Here is a 21,641-nt window from a genome sequence, read left to right on the forward strand (position 1 = left end):
TTGCCATCTCTCTTATCCTCATTTCCTTGACCTCTCACTATTACACTTTCCCTACACACACACACACACACATACTCACACACATGTGCACACATTTCAGAGGTCCTTACTGTTACCACCATTAGAAGTAAATAGAAAGTAAAAATGGAAGCAATGTTCTGAGAGAAGATATTTTATAATGCATATATCCAACAGAGGACTCTAGAATATATAAACAGCCCCCAGAAATCAGTAAGTGAAAGAAAAGCTGGATAAATTTTTAAATGGGCATAGCATAAAATACGTTATCATAAGTTAAATAAACATATTAGTAGCTAAACAATACTACTAAAATACGTTATCATAAGTTAAATAAACATATTAGTAGCTAAACAATACTACCTGTCATCAGATATATAAAGCATAGTAAGATACTGTAAGATAATATAAAGCATAGTAAGATACTGCTCACTACACATTCACCAGAACTGATAAAATGAAACATTAAGAACACCAAGTGAGGTTGAGGATGCAGAGCAAATGGAACTACCACACATTGCCAGTGGGAGAGTAAAATAGTATATCACTTGGAAAATTGTTAGGCAGTAACTAAAATAAACATATGCTTACCTATGACTCCGACATTACGCCCCAGGAATATAACCAAGAGAAATAATTGAGTATGTCCACCAAAAGACTTGTATGCAAAAGTACACAGCAATTTTACTCATAATACATGCTCCCCATACAAGAAATATCTCAAATGTCCATCAATAAGAGAGTGTAGATAAATAAATTATGGTATGCTCACACAGTGGAATACTGCACTACAATAAAAAAGAGCAAACTATTGATACATACACCAACATGGATAAATATCAAAAAGCATTTTAAGTGATAGCAGACAAACACAAAGAGTGCTTACAATACAATCCCATTTATTTGATGTCCAAGAAGGGCCAAACTAATTTTCAGTGATAGGAGTTAGCAAACTACATGGTGATTACATGGGTGTATAAATACATAAAATTTTATCGAGATATATACTTAAGAGTTGCCTATTCTACTTCATGGAAACTATCTCTTAATAAAAAAAAAATTTTATGGCGCATCTGGGTGGCTCAGTTGGCTGAGTGTCTGACTTCAGCTCAGGTCATGATCTCATGGTTCATGAATTTTAGCCCTGCATCAAACTCTGGGCTGACAGCTTAGATGGAGAGGGAACCTGGGTGGCTCAGTCAGTCGAGTGTCCAATTTCAGCTTAGGTCATGATCACACAGTTCGTGAATTCAAGCCCCACATTGGGCTTGCTGCTGCCAGTACAGAGCCTGCTTCAGATCCTGTCCTCCTCTTTATTTGCCCCTCCCCCATTCATGCTCTCTCTGTCTCTCTCTCTCTTTCAAAAATAAAATATAAACATTAAAAAATGTAAATGGAGAAAAAACACTTGAGAGAAATATGAAAATCGATGACATTCCAAATTATTTCTTTGCCAAGTTCATAGCATTTCTTTTTTTTAATATGAAATTTATTGCCAAATTGGTTTCCATACAACACTCAGTGCTCATCCCAACAGATGCCCCCTCCTCAAAGCCCATCAATGCCCATCACCCACCTTCCCCTCCTTCCCACCCCCCATCAACCCTCAGTTTATTCTCAGTTTTTAAGAGTCTCCTATGGTTTGGCTCTCTCCCTCTCTAACTTCTTTTTTTCCTTCCCCTCCCCCATGGTCTATTGTTAAGTTTCTCAGTATCCACAAAAGAGTAAAAACATATGGTATCTTTCTCACATGACTTATTTCACTTAGCATAACACTCTCCAGTTCCATCCACATTGCTACAAAAGGCCATATTTCATTCTTTCTCATTGCCAAGTAGTATTCCATTGTGTATACAAACCACAATTTCTTTATCCATTCATCAGTTGGTGGACATTCAAGCTCTTTCCATAATTTGGCTCTTGCTGAAAGTGCTGCTGTAAACATTGGGGTACAAGTGCCCCTATGCACCAGCACTCCTGTGTCCCTTGGGTAAATTCCTAGCAATGCTATTGCTGGGTCATAGGGTAGATCTAGTTTTAATTTTTTGAGGAACCTCCACACTGTTTTCCAGAGTGGCTGCACCAGTGTGCATTCCCACCAACAGTGCAAGAGGGTTCCCGTTTCTCCACATCCTCTCCAACATCTATAGTCTCCTGATTTGTTCATTTTAGCCACTCTGACTGGTGTGAGATGGTATCTAAGTGTGGTTTTGATTTGTATTTCCCTGATGAGGAGTGATGTTGAGCATCTTTTCATGTGCTTGTTGGCCATCTGGATGTCTTCTTTAGAGAAGTGTCTATTCATGTTTTCTGCCCATTTCTTCACTGGATTATTTGCTTTTCAGGTGTGGAGTTTGGTGAGTTCTTTATAGATTGTGGATACTAGCTCTTTGTCTGATATATCATTTGCAAATATCTTTTCCCATTCTGTAGTTCATAGCATTTCAAACCATTAACAGATGTCCTTCTTCTGTGAGAGTCAATACACAGCTCTGAAGTCAGAGTGACCCTATCCCATATGGAAAGCTAACTGATGGATACATTGAAGGTTTTCAACATCTCAGATCTTACAATTCTGTTTTGTCATCCTTGAAAGTTTGTAAAGGTTGCTTAATCACAATACACAAAAGCTCAGACACGTTAGGCTTATTTATAGAGAGTTGTTAAACGGCATATATTTGAACACATTTAAAGCACCTGGTCAAAACAACCCAAAGTAGAACTGTGGAACTGTTCATTCTAAAAGGCTCTCTCAATTTCAGTATCTTGACCCAGGCACTTCATTAGGAAGGTAATAGCTGCAGGCCAAAGTTCCCTTCAAAAAATAGTTACTCTTGGGGCCACACTGTGTCTTTCTAAAGGGGTCGCATAAGCCTCTAGACCCACTGTGTGATACCTCACAGAGCAAGTCTCTGGTGTGCTGATACACAGGAAGAAAGAACAAAAAGTTATGATGTTAAGAAATTAAGGAAAATAAATCCAAAGGACATGAAAAGCCTCCTTTCCCATCAAAGATTTACAATTACCAGTGTCTCAGTGTAGGTTGACAAAGAGACCTGGTGGCAGGCTTACCTTCAACAACAAGGAACTGAGACAACTTGGCTAAAATAGTCTCAATTCCCCATTAGCCTTTTCTCTGAAGGAATCTGGGGGTTTGGTTAACTGAAGTGGCTACAGGATGTGAGCCCTAACTTTACCTTCTGCTTCCCTTCCAAAGCTTAGATATTCCAGAAAATTATACACCTGATTTTTATAGTTCTCAAATACTCAATTCACAAATAATTTTTGCCTCAGAATGTAATAATAGTCCCTTTCATACATTCTTAGTCTTTGTTTCTTGTTAGTCACGCTTGTCCATGGTTTCTCCTGGCTGCCTTCATGTACAAATTACCCTGGTTTCACCTTTCTAAAAGACAAACTCTTTCCTCCAAAATACTGAATAAGTTTGCAAATGGTAAGCACAATTTCACTTACACTTGTTTCTTAGATTCTTATATAAGAAGGAAACAAACTTTGAACCAACGTAAGTATAACCATACTGACAATTCTCTATTTGGCACTTAGAGACTATTTGTTTTTAGCAACACATTTAAATGTAATTAATTGAGTTAGGTTTTTACCTAAGAATTTTAATTATATACATGGCCAACTATATAGAGATATATTAGATCTAATGCATTATTTTCTTTTAATAGCAGATGATATAACATGAGGTTTGAATGAGAAATCATGGTTAGCCATCAAATTCTTTTACATACCAAAGTTAAATGAATGCATCACAGCTGAAATTTATTTAAATTTTAACTATATTCTCTTCTTACTCAAATGTAGACAAAACAAGATAATGATTCTAAGATAAACCTGCTGTGCAGAAAAGAGTTAACGTCAGGCCTGTGACATTATCTTCAGAAAAGCCTGTTTGAAAGTTTGCCCTTGGCTGGTATCTAGAAACTGGGATTTCAGGAGACTGTCCACCATTCCCTAAATGGTAAGAGACATTCACTGTGCCTAACCTGGTTCTAAAAGAGAAAAAAAAAGTGGTTTGTGCTGAACAACTGCTTTCCTTCTGGGAATCTGAAATTTAGGCATAGGCTGGATAGAGGGTGCCTAAGTGACCAGCCCCCAGTAAAAATTCTGGTCACTGAGTCTATTTTTTATTTCCTGGGTTTTTATCTTGCTTTTTTTTTAATTGTGGTAAGAACATTTAGCATGAGATCTCCCCTGACCAATATTTAAGCGCACAACACAATGTTGTTCATTATAGGCATAATGATACAGATCTCTAGAGCTGATTCATTTCGCATAATTGAAATGATATACCCATTGAATAGCAATTTCCCATTTCCCTACCCTTAGCCCCTGGCAACCCCCTTATCTTTCTGTGAGTTGCACCGTTTCACATTCCTCATACAAGCACCAAGTCTTTCAGAGGTTTTTCTGGTATAAGACTTTTCCGGTGACACATTTCACAGGTGTTGTCACAGCTCACTTCTAGAGGAATTAAGGGCATCCTGTCTGACTCTACTGTAATTGGAGACTCTAGGAAGCTTCCGGCTGCTTTCCTCCAGATTTTGCCCCATGTGCCTTTCTCTTTGCTGATTTTGCTTTGTGTTCTTTGGCTGTAATAAATCTCAGCCATGAATAGGACTATTGGCTGAGTCCTGCGAGCTCATCTAGCAAATCATGGAATCTAGGGGAAGTCTTGGTGACCCCTGACTCAATCCCTGATATCTGGGAATCCTGCCCTATACACAGATGAACAGTAGTAGTTCATCTTTGATCCCAAAGAGAGGGGAAATCAGTTTTTTGAGACAGTATTTTTCAATGTTCAGGTCAAGCTGCCATATAAAATTCCCAACTGCTTCAGTGTGTTTGATCAATAAGTGTACAATCTTCCTTACATACATGGTTCATCAAAAACAAAAACCAAAGACAACTAGACACATATTTCCACTTTCCATTTCTTTAAGAATTTGGTATATTCTCACTTACCTAGTAGTAATTTCTTCATACCTTTTAATAACACAAGTCCTTTGAACTGATCTGTAACAATTCAAACTAAACTCAGTATCACTGAGGGCAGTTACTAGCAAAATTTCTTCTAATTACAACTTTTCTAACAACTTCTAGGAAAATCCAGAAGCACCTTTCCTAGACGTGCCTTCAATTTGGCGGAGAATGGGGAAGAATCACATTTGTCACCTAACAAATTGCTTTGTTCTCATAATCTTAGCGAATGCTCTAGAGTCTTTCCAAATATGGGCCACTGGATTCTTCCTCTCTTTCCTATTCAATCTTCTTAGAAATGCAGCTGACCAAAACAGCAAAGAATGGATGTGCCCATTATCCACACTTTCTTTCTCAATGTTTACCTGGCAACATTGCTCTTAAAGAGTAAAACCTCCATTGCTAAAGAGCAGAGAAAGAACAAAAACACAACTATTCTACAAAGTCAGCAATACAAAAGTTATTGAATGATGGAGACAGTGACTGTGTGTGACTCTTCCATAACTAGCACTATATAAAACCACCTCCTTTTGGGAACTGAAACAGTATTCTGGTAAGCAACACCTTCATGTGTCAAAGGCCAAATTACTAGCCTCCTGAATATAATTGCTTATTTCCTTGGATTCTTATTACATGACAATCTATTCTTAATTCAAAATTCATTTTGTACCAGTGAACATGGCCTACTGTTTCCAGATATGTATGCCTATGTATTAATGTGTTAATTAGTTCTCATGTGTGAAGAATTTTTATTATTAAATCACATATGACCAATATTAATTTTCCAAGTCCAAGTCTCCTTTCTTAGATGTTTATTCTCATTCACCAATACCTGTTCAACTCCTCTGTGTAAAACCATTTGACTAAAACAGCTTCTCCTGTAGAGGTAGAGACATTTTCCTCCCAATCAAATCAGGCAATGAGCCACAAAATCTCAAAAGACCAAAGATAACAATCACCATCCAAAATATAAAACGGGAAAATGTTGCCCAGAGGCACTCACCCACTGGAGTCTGCAGAAGTGATAGCAATCAGTGGTAGAATCTTCAGAGGGAGGCTGGTCGGTCTGGGAATGTTTTCTGATTCACTTTTCAAGTCGGCTTGTTCCAACTGTCTGAAGGCAAGAGGGGGAAGCTGAACATTACGGCAAGAAAGTCTCCGTACAAGATAGGGTTCCATTGCTCGGAAAGGGTCTTCCTCTTCATTACTGGAATGCAGTGTTTCCTCAGAAGCCTAAGGCAAAAGGTGAAGAAAGTACAGTACTCAATAATGATGGCTTTACACTTTTGGAGAGAGAAATTAAGGGAGATTATATATGAAAAAATATATTTATTTTATTTTATTTTATTATATATACATATAATTTGTATTTTATTTTGTGTGTGTATATATATATAACATTTATTTTGTTATATATATATAACATTTATTTTGTGTGTGTGTGTGTGTATATATATGTATGTGTGTGTATGTGTGTATATATGTATATATATATATATATATATATATAAAACAATGAAGCAACAATACTAACAGAAATATTTTATGAAAAGATCAGAATAACTGAAATCTAGATTTATTTTCAAAAGAATAAATTTGTTCATCAATATATTTAGATAAGGATCAGTGGTTGCAGTTAACTGATCTCCAATAATATTAGAATTTATTAACTCCGTGCATGAATTCTATAAAATCAAGGGCAAGTCAAAATAGTTTTCTACCTTCTAAAAGATGACTTATAGAAAATTAATATATACATATCTTCACATATGACATAGGTATACATACATGCCTATGAAGAACAAGGGAGAAAATAAGTTATATTCTTTTTCTTTTCATACTTAGGGCCATAGTTATAACACGTATTTTCACATGTTATGTGTCACTTGGATAAATATTCTATGCAAAGTTTTATAGTAAGATTTTTTAAGGGGAATTAAAAAAAGGACATGAAAAGGAAAGCTGAGAGCCCAGCAGATCATAGCTGAATTTTGCAAATTAGATCCTGATTATCCATATGCAGAGGCAAATCAAGCTTAGAATAAAGTAGAAAACTTATTATTTTGATGCTAGTTGGAAAAAATATAATGTTCCATGAGCAATTCCCAGTGGTTGGAAAGTCTACTCGAGCAATGTTTATTATATCCATGTATTCAGAATGACAGAATCACCGACTGTTACCAGATAACATGCTGGGTTCTAGAGTCTTTGTGTTGCCACATTCTCCTATCATATTCTTAGAGTACTGCTGAATCTCCCTGTGTTTTCTGTTTCTTTATTAGAAACATAATAAAATATATTGCTCACTACCTGCAATGTGATACACAATCATAAATAGCAGTTTTGTTTCCTTCTGAGTTTTACAGGTAAAGAAACTCTTCCTGGGAATCAAAGTACTTTTCCAAAATTTAGGCTGTCCATTATATGTTAAAAATGGACTTTGGAGGCACCTGGGTGGCTGAGTCAGTGTAGCATGCGACTCTTGATTTTGGCTCAGGTCATGATCTCACTGTTCGTGAGCTCAAGGCCCACAGTGGGCTCTGCACTGACAGCGTGGAGCCTGCTTGGGATTCTTTTTCTCTTGCTTTCTCTCGGTTCCTCCCCCACTTGTGCTCTCTCCCTACCTATCTCTTTCTCTCAAAATAAATAAATAAACTTAAAAAATGTGTTTTAATAATTGACTTTGAAGATGTGCCTGGGTAGTTCAGTTGGTTAAGCATCCAACTTCGGCTTAGGTCATGATTTCATGGTTTGAGTTCAAGCCCTGCATGGGCAATGTGCTGTCAGCACAGAGCCTACATCAGATCCTCTGTTCCTCTCTCTCTGTGCCCTTCACCAGCTCACTCTGTCTCTCTGTCTCACTCAAAAATAAATAAACATTTTTAAAACTTGACTTTGGAGAGCCCACCCCTAATTTAGAGTTTCTGTTGCGCTTCTTATTGTACTAATACCTTTAGATAAGTAAGGTCCATTGTCCTTTTGAACACAGAGGATAATGATTTTTACCACTCAAAGTTATTGTCTGGACCAGAGATACGAAGTATTTAAAGCACCAATAACTAGCGCAGTTTGCACTCAACAAAATGGCAGCTAGTATTATTATAATCCAAGCTAATTTCCTTTATATTTTCAGAGCACTATACTGCCTTTGATACTTTATTTATCCATATCATTTCCATATAGAGAATTTGTCTGTTTCTGGTTTAGACCTTGAAAAATGTGAAAAGATAGGCAATAGCGTACTCTGTTCACCCATGGATTTTATTATCTAATTTTATGCATAAGTAGAATAAAATAAGGGCAACAAGAAGGTCAAGAAAAGGTCTAAGCTAAAATAAAAGTTCATTTGTTTCAAACCTAGATATGAAGATCCAGATTCTGCGAATCTGTGCTTTGAGGACTCTACTTGCTTTGCAGAACATTAATAATAATAATAATGGCCTTACAAAGGAGGCAGTCTTGCCATTTCTAACAACACAGATGCACCTTGAAAGCATTATGCTAAGTGAAATATGTCAGAAAAAAACAAATTCTGTATGATCTCACCTGTATGTAGAATCTAAGAGAAAAAAAAAAAACTCATAGAAAACAGAGGTCAGATTTGTGGTTACCAGAAGCAGGAGTGCAGGGAGGGGAAATTGAATGAAAGCAATCAAAAGGAACAAACTTGCAATTATAAGTAAGTACTAGGGATATAACGTACAATGTGGTGAGTTTAGTTGATATTGCTATATATATATATATATTTAGTTGATATTGCTATATATATATATATATATATATATATATATATATATATGAAAGTTGTTGAGAGTAAATCCTAAGAGTTCATTATGAGGATTTTTTTTTCTTTTCCTTTTAGTATCTATTTGAAATGATGCCTGTTAACTAAACATTGTGGTCATGATTTCACATTTGTAAGTCAAATCACAATGTTGTTAAACTTATATACTTATATACTGTATGTCAATTATAACTCAGCAAAACAGAGAACAAATTTAATAATAACAATGACCAATATTTATTGACTCCTTATTAAATGGTACTGTGTTTTACATATACCAACTCATATAAATTTTATTGAAATTTTCTGAGTTGGGTCGTATTACTTTTCCCATTTTACACATAAAGAAACAGAGACTTATAAAACAGCATACCTTCAGCCATATGATTAGTAGGATAACCCTTCCAGTTTGCCTGGCATTGTAAGTTCCATGTCTGCAGAAACCCCCCAGTCCCAAACTAGGATGGTTGAATACCCTACAAGTCAAGATCCAAACCCAAATCTCTTTCAGTTAAAGGTGCAACTACTAACAACTATGTTTTACTACTTCTAACAAGTATGATATGGCAGGGTGCAGACTACCAGAAAAGAACATATATACTCATCGACCAAAATTTAATAAGCCTCACATTTTCATTAAAATAATAGTAATAGTAACAACAACAACAACAACAACAACAACAGAACTGAAATCAGGACAGCCTATTAATAATAACCCTTGTTGGGGCGCCTGGGTGGCTCAGTTGGTTAAGCGGCCGACTTCGGCTCAGGTCATGATCTCGCAGTCCGTGAGTTCGAGCCCTGTGTCGGGCTCTGTGCTGACAGCTTGGAGCCTAGAGCCTGTTTCAGATTCTGTGTCTCCCTCTCTCTGACCCTCCCCCATTCATGCTCTGTCTCTCTCTGTCTCAAAAATAAATAAACGTTAAAAAAATTAAAAAAAAAATAATAACCCTTGTTGATTAAATCAGGAGATAGAGTTTCCTGGCCCAACTTTGCCATTAATTACTTTTATGCTGTTCAGAAGTCACTGAAGCTGTCGGGCTTTAATTTCCTTAGACATAAAATTGAGAAGTTGTACAAAATGACCCTTAAGACCACTTTCAGTTTTGAATACTCTGATTTTAAATCGCCAATGGCAAAATCAATGTTTAGGGAGACGGCGATAACAGAAAACAAAGAGAAAAGGTATACATGTAACATTCTTAGCTTTTACATTGAGAAAGTGAGCCTCCGTGTGTTTGTGAAGTTCTGTGTGTTCATCTAAGGACACAAGTGCAGAATGAACCCACATTCTGGGATTGCTAACAGGTCATAATCTGCCTTACACATTTCTCAAGAAGTTAATGACTGAAGTGTATAGATACCCTTCTTCAGGATGAACACAGAAAAGAACAAAGGATGAGTCTAGCAGAGCTGAACACTGAATGCAACTGGCCAAAGCTAATATATTTTTATAAGTGCTAAACTGCCCACTCTGATAATAGCATTGCTACTGCAAAAACACTTTATATAATCCAGGCTATCTGATTAAATACTTAATGTTTGTGACATTGTCTTTTAGATAAAACCACCTCAAGAGGTAACCTCTTTTGAGAGAACAACCTATATTAAAAATAAAGTGGTGTTTTTATCTTGACAATAAAAATGATAAAACAGTGTATGTCTGTATCCTAACATTTCCATTCAAAAACAATATGACAAATGTTTTTTTAAAAATTCCAGATCCACGTGCATCAATGATCTTTCAAAAATAAAAAGAACAACTTTATCGGGTAGAAGACAGGAGATTAAGTGGCCTTATTCTGGAAAGCAATGTAAAATTGACTACTGGGACAACATATATCTTATTGCTGGAAAATGGCATTTTTGCAAAGGCTGAAGGGATAAGATAGTATTTATAATATCTCTAAGCAATCACTTCTTAAAATGTGGTGCTCAAACCCCCTGCATGAAAATCACAGACAGTGCCTGTTAAACTTCAGATTCCCAGGCCCTGTTCCAGATCTGCATAATCAGAATCTCTATGACTAGGGCCTGGGAGTCTCAATCAGTCTCAAGGATGATTCCTATGCATACTAAAACTTGGAAGCAATATTTTGCATTTTAGACATAGTCCAATAAGAATGGCAAAGATCCAAGTACAAAGATGTTCACTCCAGCTTATGTATAATAATGAACAACTGGATGTAATGTAATTGTTGTATTGAAGGATTGGCTTAATAAATTTTGATTTATCATATTATGAAATACTAGAAGGTTGTTAAGGCACAAGCATATGTGATTATGGTTATAACATTGACAAAGAAAAACAGATTACAAAGTGGTATTATTTTTGTAAAACAAGGCTCAAACAAAACAATAAAAATTTAACATTTAGTATTCATTGAAAAATTATGGACAGATATATCCCAATTTTCTAAAATGGCTTTTTCTGAGTGACAGTATTGGCGGTAATTTTCATATTTTTATTACCATCTCTTATATTTTCCATCAAAAATGTAATATTTAGGGATTAAAAAGTATAGTGAAAGTCTCAGTAATAAAATAATATTTACCTTGTTATTGATTCAACTCAGAAATATCACTTACTTAGCTTTAAGATATACAATATCAAAAGAGAAAAAACACTACAATGTTTGAATGAGTTTAATGCAAACCTGTTAAGTTGTAATAAAATGAAATTCCCTTTGGTAATTAAACAATTTATTTGAAATAGATTTAAAAAATAACTTCGAAATAATTCTTTTCACTGTTAGGACAAATATGTCTCTGAAAGGCATGACGAAAGAAAACAAGCCCATAATAATTAACACTTACAATAACTGAGTGAACATTAAATATGTTGTTATTATTATCATTTTGTTATTTTCTTCTTTGTTTTCTTCAGCTTCTGTGCAGAGTATTTAATTAATTTCTTTGTTCTCTTTTTCCATCCCAAAGTAGATGGCAAATCAGTTTGCAAAGCCCTAAGAATGGGGACCTACACATAACTGGTGTTAAATAAATTGCTATGATTGCTGATAATCTCATAGTTTTTGATAATTGTTTCATTTGTGTATATAAAAATGAAGTTTTCTAAAGAGAAATTACCGTAAAATGTATATACAGTGGCATTGGAGGACAGAATGTTTCTTTCTGGGCACACAGCTACATCACATTTCTAGACTGGGTTGCAGGTAGTTGTAGAGGTATCGATGGTGTTATATGACATGCAACAGTTTACACAAGCCAAGGAAATGTATGCCACTTTCACATGCAGCCCATAAAAACTGTGAGAATAACCCTTCCTTTGTCTCACCATCTGTAATCTCTTGCCATATACTGAAGATGGTGGAGACAAAAGATGAAAGTCACGGTTCCTAAATCCCTCTTCACAGGAGAGTCACTTGACAATCAAAAACATTTAATGTGGGCTACATGAGCCACACATAATTTTTCCATCTGGGAAGCCATTAAAATTGGGGGTTTCCTTATTACAGCTAGTGTTATATGTAGAATCACATCTCTATTCTTTGAGTTCAATTTATCTTAATCATGACATCATCCTTTCCTAGTTAAATTCTTGAATTAAGAACTGATGAAGTCTCTACTACCTTCTATGTTTGTGTAGGGAGCTGGAAATACAGTTGAGTGAGACACTTCCGCTCCCTTAAATGCTGACATTCATTTAGGGAGAAAGATAAATAGACAATAGCCAGTAGAATGACAGCTGCACAGAAGTTAGGGCCCTTTGGGGATACAGAGGTAGGGTGACACTTTTGCGAGTGAAGGAGGTTTCTAACGCAAGTAGAAAATTCAGACTTTCTGAGGCAAACTGAGCTCTATGATTCTACTTCCCCGAAATTTTTGGTTGGGGGATCCTCTGTCTCTTACATCTTAGCAATGCCCTAAGGTACTCTCTTTCCACAGTCTTTCTTCACATCTGACATAATGCTGGTTGAAAACCTCAGGAGCTTCCTGGGTGAATCTGAAACTGTCCCCACTCACAAAGAGGGCAGGGAGAGAGAAGCGAGAGACACAGGTCCTCCCCAGTTAGTAGGACACAGGCAGACCCAGCCCGGGAAGTTACAGGAGGTGGGTGGTGAGCGCTGCCAGCAGCTGCCACAATCTCGAGTTTATGCAGACACCTCACCTGAGCTAGGTCACAGACACCCCGAAGTTGTCAACAGCACATTGCTCCCTCAAGGTTGCGCCCTTAAAGTCAGCTCCTGCTGTGGAAAGCATGTGTGGAAGGTACATTCCCAGGACCCATGGGGGTGAGAAGCCTCTGAGTGCCCAGATCCAGCCGGCAGGTCAGCTGGAGGTCACGACCTCCCCATGACCTCCTGGGACACTGCACCGGTGGGGTGGCTGTCATAACCTCTCACACCCTCTTCCACGATGAGCCCTGAGCAGTCATTAAGGGGTTCCCCTCTGAGGGAGGCAGCCTTTTGGTGGCAGCTGTACTGGGGGCAGATCACATAACAGCAATTTGGCACGTCCAAGAGAAGACACACATTAAGATGATTCCCAAAAAAAGTTTTTCTGTCAAGAGTCCCATTATCCAAACCACTGATCTATTAAGTCCTCTAGACTGGGGGTCTGATCACTCAGAGCATTTACTTGTGTCCTCATGTGATTTAATAAAGATGATACATTGGTAGGCCAATCAGATATAAACACAGATTTTGTTTAGATAATGGCACAGGTGCCTCCTTAGTAGGCAGTAATAATGTCCATCCTATTTTGGAGGACAGCTTTCCTCATTAGAGACAGTTCAGTGTTCACAAAAACCAGACCTTGTGACCATCATTTAAGTCATATTTGGTAAATTTAATAAGGGCTTTTATGTGTGTTATATAATGTCTTCTGGGCCAATGGAGAGGACAAAGACAGCAGCCAAATGATCATACAGGTGGAAAACAGAATGTGCCCATCTGGCCTGGAGGAGACAGGGGTTGGCAATTTTTGTTACTGTGGTGTGGATTATCCCCTGTGGCCAGGGAAAACCAGTGTGCAGCAGCCCAACCACTAACGTGGAAGCCACAAAGATTGTGCCATACAACCATTGGGTCTCAATGAGGGATATCCAAAAACACCTTTGCTGCATGATTAGTCAGTGCCAAACCAGTCACTATCCTTTAATGTGACAGAGTAACTGCACAGCTTTGGTAATATCCATCCCATATCCCTGAAATAATTGGGTTGGTTCTGTGTAGAGTGCTATTTCTTTTCCCAATGTAGGCGTGCCTAATGTCCCTAAACCGGGGTGAGCCAAATGAACCTATCCCAAATCTGAGTACAGGCATCCATGGCTTTGATGGCGGTGTTTTTAGGACCCTTCCAGTCAAGAGTCTGATAGGCTGTCTATACAGTTTGAATGATTAACAAAAAGAATACCCATGCCCAGTGTTATTGATAATGTGTGCCACAGGCCAGGATTGTGGATCAGTATTAGTAATATCAGATGAATTATAAGTAAGAAACCTAGGTTGCTCTTCCTTAATATACTGCTTTAAGTCCCTTCAATCCCTGTTCTAGAGTGGCTATACCCACCATAATAATCCTAACAAGCTAGAGAGGGGCAGTTGCCCACATACCCAAAAGTTGGGTTGATTCCTTTGCCAGGCATACAAGTGGGCCAATAGAAGAAACGTATTTCCATCAGGTGTCCATCTTGTGACCAGACATCCAAAGAAACAAAAGTGCAAGGTTGAAAAGACAGATATTTAGTAGGAAATTGTATGAGAAAATATTCACCTTGTATAAGAATTACATTTGTGTCCTGATCATTAGATGTTAATGTGGCTGCAGCTTCAGGAATTTGAAATGGTTGTGCTTACCCTACATGTAGGCCAGCGGAAGACAGCACTGTTAGGTAAGAAGAAATAGACTAGGAACAGGATGCACCATCCCAGGATTTCCATCTTTTTATTTCTTTAAATGGTATGTGTTCCATTCCCATTATAATGCATTTCAAGAGATTCAGCTTGCAGCAGGACAATGGGGGTACCAGTTGATCTTATGTAGCTCCTCCTCACTCAAAGGTCAGAGCAACTCACCCATCCTTGTAGGATATTCCATTGCAAATTCCAGTAGAATACACCTTTGTCAGGCATGATGAGGGTTGCTGTCCTTAGCAGCACAGAATGTTGATCCTAGATGAGAGTCAGGGCAATAGCTGTCTCCCACAACTGTCATAAATGTACAGTATTAGGTGTTTTCACAAGGGTCCCCTGTCAGGCAGATGGGGCAATAGACCCTACAGTTGGTAATTCAAATGTTTTAAAGCCTGGGACAGTACTTTAATCCACCCAGACAAAGTGGTTTTACCGGTTAGTAATTTAATTTCTGCTTTAATATTCCATTTTCCCTTTATACCAACTGTACTGCTGGGGGTTGAACCTCCATTCAGTATCATGTTCCACATCATCACCTTGGAAAAGTGACCCCTGATAACTGTCTATTCAATGATGGTATCCACTGAGCTTCTCTAATCCCCTAATACTGACATCCTGGTTTGTACAGCAGCAGAGGAAAGCTTGGGTTAGGCTAGACACAGTGTCCATACAACCAACGCATAATGAAAACCTTTTCTTGGAGGAGGCGGCCAATATAATCACTTCACCAATCCCTCACTGAATGGGAACTTCTGTGCATGGTTCAACATTCATTGGCAGTTGCCTTAGGCATTATCTAGGACACACAGGACAAGGTGTTAGTGCATAACTAAGTTGCTGTATTCCAAAGGTAATCTGACATCCTTGGCAAAATGCAATCCCACCCCGGTGATATAGTGGCCGCTCTTTCTATGACTCAATCCGCTATATCTACTAAAGGGTCAGTTGCTGAAGTTTGTACCCTAAGCTAGGGAATCGGCTTCCGGATTGCCAGGGGTTGTCATTGCCTTGAGCCATAAGGTGAAAGACCTTGAATACTACCACAGGCTCTTGTAGAAGAGCCCAAATGTCTTTCCACATAACCTGACCCTAAAAGGGCTTAATCATAATCATATACTTCTTGGCTTCCCACTGTCCATGCCGTAGGGTTAATCCCTTTATAATAGCCCAACTGCTTGTGCAAAGGGTTAAAGGTTAGGGATCATAAGTGATCACCAGCCAAATCACTATTAGTTTAGCCCACTGGCTGCTGGACTTGTTCCTGTTTTCATCCAGATGGTGTCAGTGTTGGGCTGAATAGTTACTGGAGCCCATGTGGGTGGGTTGTCCATCTTTATATCAGGCATTAGCAGAATTTCCCCCACCCCCTTTTTATTGGCCATCACAAGAATAGGGGTAGAGGCATTTGAAGGATCCACATACTCCACTGGACCTAGGAGCACACATATTTCTAGCGAGAGCGAGCTATCAGTCCAGGTATCATTCTGTTGCAAAAAGTCTTGCCACTTACCCACTGTGGGAGTTTGAACCATGGCAAAGGTGGGTGGATAGGACATATTATCAACCCACCCCTTAAGAAGAAAGGGAGTTCTCACCATGATATACTTTTTCTTCATGAGAGGCTCAACCTAGAGGAGTACTACATACAATCCTAGGAGCTGTTGCTCTATGGGGCTATTTCTGTTGCCTTCAGAAGTGGGACCAAAATCCAGGGGACACTCTCTCTTCTTGTTGTCTCTAACACAGTGTCAAACCCACACCTTCTGGAGTCACAGACATATCTAATTCAAATGGTATCTTTGCTTGGGAGATGCCCAGAGCTTTAATCTACTTCACTAGTACTTTTGTATTCTCAAAGGCAGCTTGGTGCTCTGATTGCCAGTAACATATGTGCCCTTTATCAGGCAGTCTGAGGGACAGAATCATTGTGCCAGGTGAGGAATAAAAGTCCTATGAAACCACAAAATCCATACAAAATCTTTTTCAGGTTCTTAGGAGTAGGATACACTCATACCTCATTTATCACAGCTTTTGGGACAATGTGCAACTTCCCCAACAACACAATTCCCAAAACTTTACAGCAGTGTCTGGGCCTTAAATTTTCTGTGGGTTCGCTGCTCATCCTCTCCCTTGCAGATGTTCCAGCAAAATCTGCAGAGGTCCTGCAGCAGAGGCAAGTCTTCACATCTTAACACGATATCATCATAAGTGTAAAGAACCCATTTTTCAAGTGTGGGGAAGGAGAAAAGAGACAGATCTCAAGCTACCATCCCATGACATATTGTGGCACCATGCATATAGCTTTGGAAAACCACTTTAAAAGTCCACTGCTGCCTCTGCCATACAGAGATATATTGATCTTATGACTCGGTGGCCAGGAGTATACTGAAAAAAAGAATTTGCTCAGTCGAGTACAGCATGATACACTCCCAGGACTGTGGCCCAAGTATCTAAGATAATGGCAATGTTGTGCATAGCCCCATAGATGAGGGAGTACCACCTTGTCCAATTCTGCATAGGTCATGGTCATCTACCATGAGCCATTTGGCTTTTTTATCATCCATACCAGACTGTTGGAAGCACTATGGGCAGGGAATACAATACCCTCTCAATGCAGCTCTTGAATAGTTTGTCCTATTTCCTTATGCCACCCACTCAATTTATATTGTTGTTACCACTCTTCACAGGGTTGACTGGTTCTTCGTTGCTGTTTCCCTTCAGCACAGGTTTCATTATTCTAACCCAGAGACATAATTCACCAACAGAGGTTATAGATTTGGCTTTGTAGGATGTTAATAGCCAATATGTTCCCTCATATTAGAGAGATAAAAATCTCATATTCTTACAGGTGTGAATACCCAATTTACAGTGTCAAAAGGACCTTCCTCACCCTAGCCATTTGTCCCCCATAACCACTGATGGCACTGAGGGGGCAGAAGATTTCTGAGGGTCACCATGTATCAGAGTACACTCAGCTCCAGTATCAACTGGAGCAATCACTTATATTTCTGAAAGACCAGTGAGGAGCTCCATGGGAGGCTCCAATTGTCTCTAATGGCCCTCACCTGGATGTAATATTGGCTTTCATCTTTTATCTGGGCCTTGTGATTCACCTACCATAGATAGGAATGTATCCCTGAGGCCTCTGCTCAAGCAGACAGAGCATCAGGGATGGTAGGTGCAGTCCCAGCAGCATGTGGTTAAACCATATTATTTCTGGATTACGTTTACTGGGACCTTTACAGCAGCCTGAGATAGACATTTGTGAGTTCCTGTCCCATCTCAGGTCTTTCCAATAACCCGTACTCATTCTCAAAATTTGTCAGTTTTCCCCAGATCAGCAATAGATCATCTGACATCATAAATGTCATGTCTCATGATTAGGCTCAGACTAAGTATCAGCATCTCATACTAGGTGCCTAGAGTATCTTAGCTTTCATTCCTGCAGTGAATATGCACCAATAAAAGCCTTCAAAGACAAGGACACAGATGGCCTGTCTCATTCCCAACTCCTTCCTAACAATTTATTTTATCTTCTCTATAGATTTCTAATGTTTTGTGTGACCAGGGAGAGCCCCATCATTGGGTCAAGAATGCCTGTAGACAAGAACAATTATATCTGTAAGGAAGTGAGTTCCTTAAACACCCCAAACACCAGGAAGGAGCCGCTGCTGGAGAAAAGGGTATATGATGATGTTGCTCATTTTCTCTGCCTCCTGCTTAGTCAGAGAACTCCAGAAGCTATCCCCTGCACACCCTCCCCCTGTCTCATAGCCCTACAAACCATGCCTGGATACTTCCCCTGGCCTTTTGCTGAAACTTGGCAGCTCTATCAATAAGCTCAGTGGGCATGCTCTCTCATCATGAATGTTTCCTGAACTAAGGGTTGCCCTGCTAGCTGGAGTTGTAGCTAGGGTTGTTGCTGTTCTTAGTATTAGGGGTCAGACACATGGGGTTTTCGGTCGGTTTCATTGTCACTTGCCACAACATCCTCCTCCTTGCTCCTCTCACTTTTCTATTAATTCCATCTTTTAGCATCCTAACCAGGTTTTGTCACAAGTGCTAAGACCTTAATTCTAAGCAGCTTGTGCCCCACCTCAGTTTTGCAAAATGGAACCTCAAGGACTCCAACTTACCATCCTGCTCTCCCACCTTGTCCTCCAGCCCCAAAGCTAGCAGAGTAGTACTCACCTGAATGTCCTTCTCTTACCTCAGCAATTCTTCTGACTTGCTAACAGGAGCTTCAACCCCTAATTGGGATCAGTGACCAAATGAACTATCCACCATAGGGACTGGACCACTGTGGCACCCAGTCATTTCCCTTCACTGATGCAGAGCACTATGCATGAGTCCTCAAACAAATATGCCAAACCATAGAGCATTTTTAGGGTATTCCCATATTCATGTGGTAGCCCACAAACATCTAAATATGGGCCAGTTCTCCCCAAACAAAGATTGATAACCAACCTAAGATTTCCCTTATAGATGCCTCCTTCCTAAGACCCATTTATTGAGTCTTCTGGCTGCTTTGCTAATTATTGCTTCAAAACCTCAGGAGCTTCCTGGGTGAAACTTGAAACTGTCCCTTGTACACAGAGAGTAAGGAAAGACCAAAGAGTCTACTCCAGATTGGCAAATGGAAGGTTTAATAAGCAAGGGAACTTACATAAAAGTCTTGTCTTGGGTGGCTGCAAAAAAAAGTAGATCTCTTTATCCAGCCACAAGAATCTTAAAAGTTTATAAAGAGGTCTTAGCTGGGTTCAGTCACAACTGAGAGTCTTAAGAACACATTGTTCCCTCAATGCTATGTCCTTGAAAATACCTTCCACTGTGGGAATGGTGGGCAGAACATACATTCTATGGACAGGGGCATGGAGGAGAAACCTCCAACTGCCTAGATCTGACTTGCGGGTCAATTGATGGTCATTTTCTCTGTCAGTGACCTCCTCCTCAACATGTTTAAAGTATTACCCAAGACTATGAAAACAAATAACTCAACCTTTTATTACCTTAAGTCAGACATCAGTCTGCCAACTATAGTGAAATGATTTATGTGTCTAGTCCCTTCATTAGCTTGGACACATCTGGAAGGACAGGAATGCCTCCAGCACGCAGCCAATGCCTGGGATAAAACATATGCTAAATAAACCTTGTTGGAAGAATCAGTGAAGAAAATAGATAAACCTGACTCTATTCCTTCAACTTCAAGAAAGTAGGAAATGAGGGGAACATCTGGGTGGCTCAGCCAGTTGAGCATCTGACTTCAGCTCAGGTCATGATCTCATAGTTTATGGGCTTGAACCCTGCATCAGGTTCTGTGCTGACAGCTCAAAGTCTGGAGCCTGCTTCAGATTCTGTGTCTCCCTCTCTCTCTGCCCTCTCCTTGCTCATGCTCTGTCTCTCTCACTCTCAAAGATAAACATTTAAAAAGAAGAAAGTAGGAAATGAGAAAACAGCATTAGACATTGGTATTAATAGTGTTGTGTTTATAGGTATTCATATAAGTTAGGTTAACAACTGTTACCTTTTGCAATGTAAGAAACATATTCACATGTTGGAGGGGCTCCTGGGTGGCTTAGTCAGTTAAGCATCTGACTTCAGCTCAGGTCATGATCTCGCAGTCTGTGATTTTGAGCCCCATGTTGGGTTCTGTGCTGACAGCTAAGAGCCTAGAACCTGCTTTGAATCTGTGCCTCCCTCTTTCTCCCTGTTCACGCTCTGTTCACACTCTGTCACTCTCTCTCTCTCTCAAAAATAAACATTAAAAAAAAGAAACATATTCACATGTTGTGAGGATTTAGGACACAGATATCTTTGAGTACCTTTATTCTATCTCTATCATATATGTTCTCTTGTCCTTCCTTTTGGGGCAAATTTTGAATTACGAAAGGAGAGGCAGGAATGACTGTGATGGCTGGGATTTCTCCCTTCACTTCTTTCCCTATCTAATGAAGTCATTTATCATCCCCATTTTGTTAATTCAAGGACTCCCAAACTTTATGACTTCTGCTATAACAGAAATTTGACATCTATTTAAGATTCACTTTTCAGTGACACTTTGTATCACTCCTTAATGTGGCTGCTTTGTCCTCCCTTAAGACTATACCTCCATGCTCCTCCTGGGACTACTCTGAACTGTGTGGTTCAGCTAGGGTTACCAATCTAAATCCTCCCACACCATAGTTATAAGCATGCACTTGTGACCCAAGGAGGGAGAAACAAAACCCTTTTGGAGATTCATATATTGCTGAACTGGAGGCATGGAAACCTATTCCTAACCATTGATGGTGAAAGGCAAAATGAACTCTGGAAGAATCTGTGTCATGTCTCCCAACCATTAGAAGAAATTGGCCTGTGATAGGATAGAATGAAGCTAAGCCTCAGGGGAACAAGATGAACAAGATACATAGGAGGTTCTTTTGGCAATTTGATTCCCTGAATTTATGTGAGCTAAAGACCAACCCCATCTCTTTATTTCCCTGTGATTGAAAGCAAACACCGCCTTTGTTTGCTTTAGCTAACTTAAATTGGATTTCAATCATTGGCAGCAGAAACATTCTTTATTAATATAGTCTTATTCTGAGCTAAGTGCTAGATTTACAGTATCCCTTTAAATTCTCAAGACAACAATAAAATATATAACAACAAAATAGCTTAGTGGCTGCAACATATAAAACGGAATTTCTCTTAAAATTCCAAAATGTTAATCATTCAAATTGCTTTTGTATATCTCTACATTTGAAATTTCTTTCAAATATATATGCGTTAGAATATGTATTTTCACCTAACTTTTTAAATAAACATTAAAGTTTTTAGGCACTCCATGTTTCCAGAGTACCTATGCTAGGCAAAGCTCTGTAAAAGTTGGAATGTTAAACAGTTGCATAGATTTTCAGGAGAAAAACAAACCAAGCTGAAGATGTGTATCGTTTCCAATGTTACATTCCTTTTTC

The 21,641-nt window shown here is 38.9% G+C and overlaps 1 long non-coding RNA gene across 6 annotated transcripts in view; it reads right to left on the reverse strand.

Moving 5' to 3' along the window:
- Positions 1-353: 353 nt before the first annotated feature.
- The window catches only part of LOC128314904 (uncharacterized), a 478,400-nt gene continuing 457,112 nt past the window's right edge, over positions 354-21,641 (reverse strand). For all 6 annotated transcript variants that reach the window (XR_008297222.1, XR_008297284.1, XR_008297342.1 and 3 more), the window contains one exon: positions 354-6,258. This is a non-coding gene — a long non-coding RNA (uncharacterized LOC128314904). The remainder of the gene's footprint in view (positions 6,259-21,641) is intronic.

Source organism: Acinonyx jubatus, chromosome A1 (assembly GCF_027475565.1).
Source record: "Acinonyx jubatus isolate Ajub_Pintada_27869175 chromosome A1, VMU_Ajub_asm_v1.0, whole genome shotgun sequence".
Taxonomy (NCBI): domain Eukaryota; kingdom Metazoa; phylum Chordata; class Mammalia; order Carnivora; family Felidae; genus Acinonyx; species Acinonyx jubatus.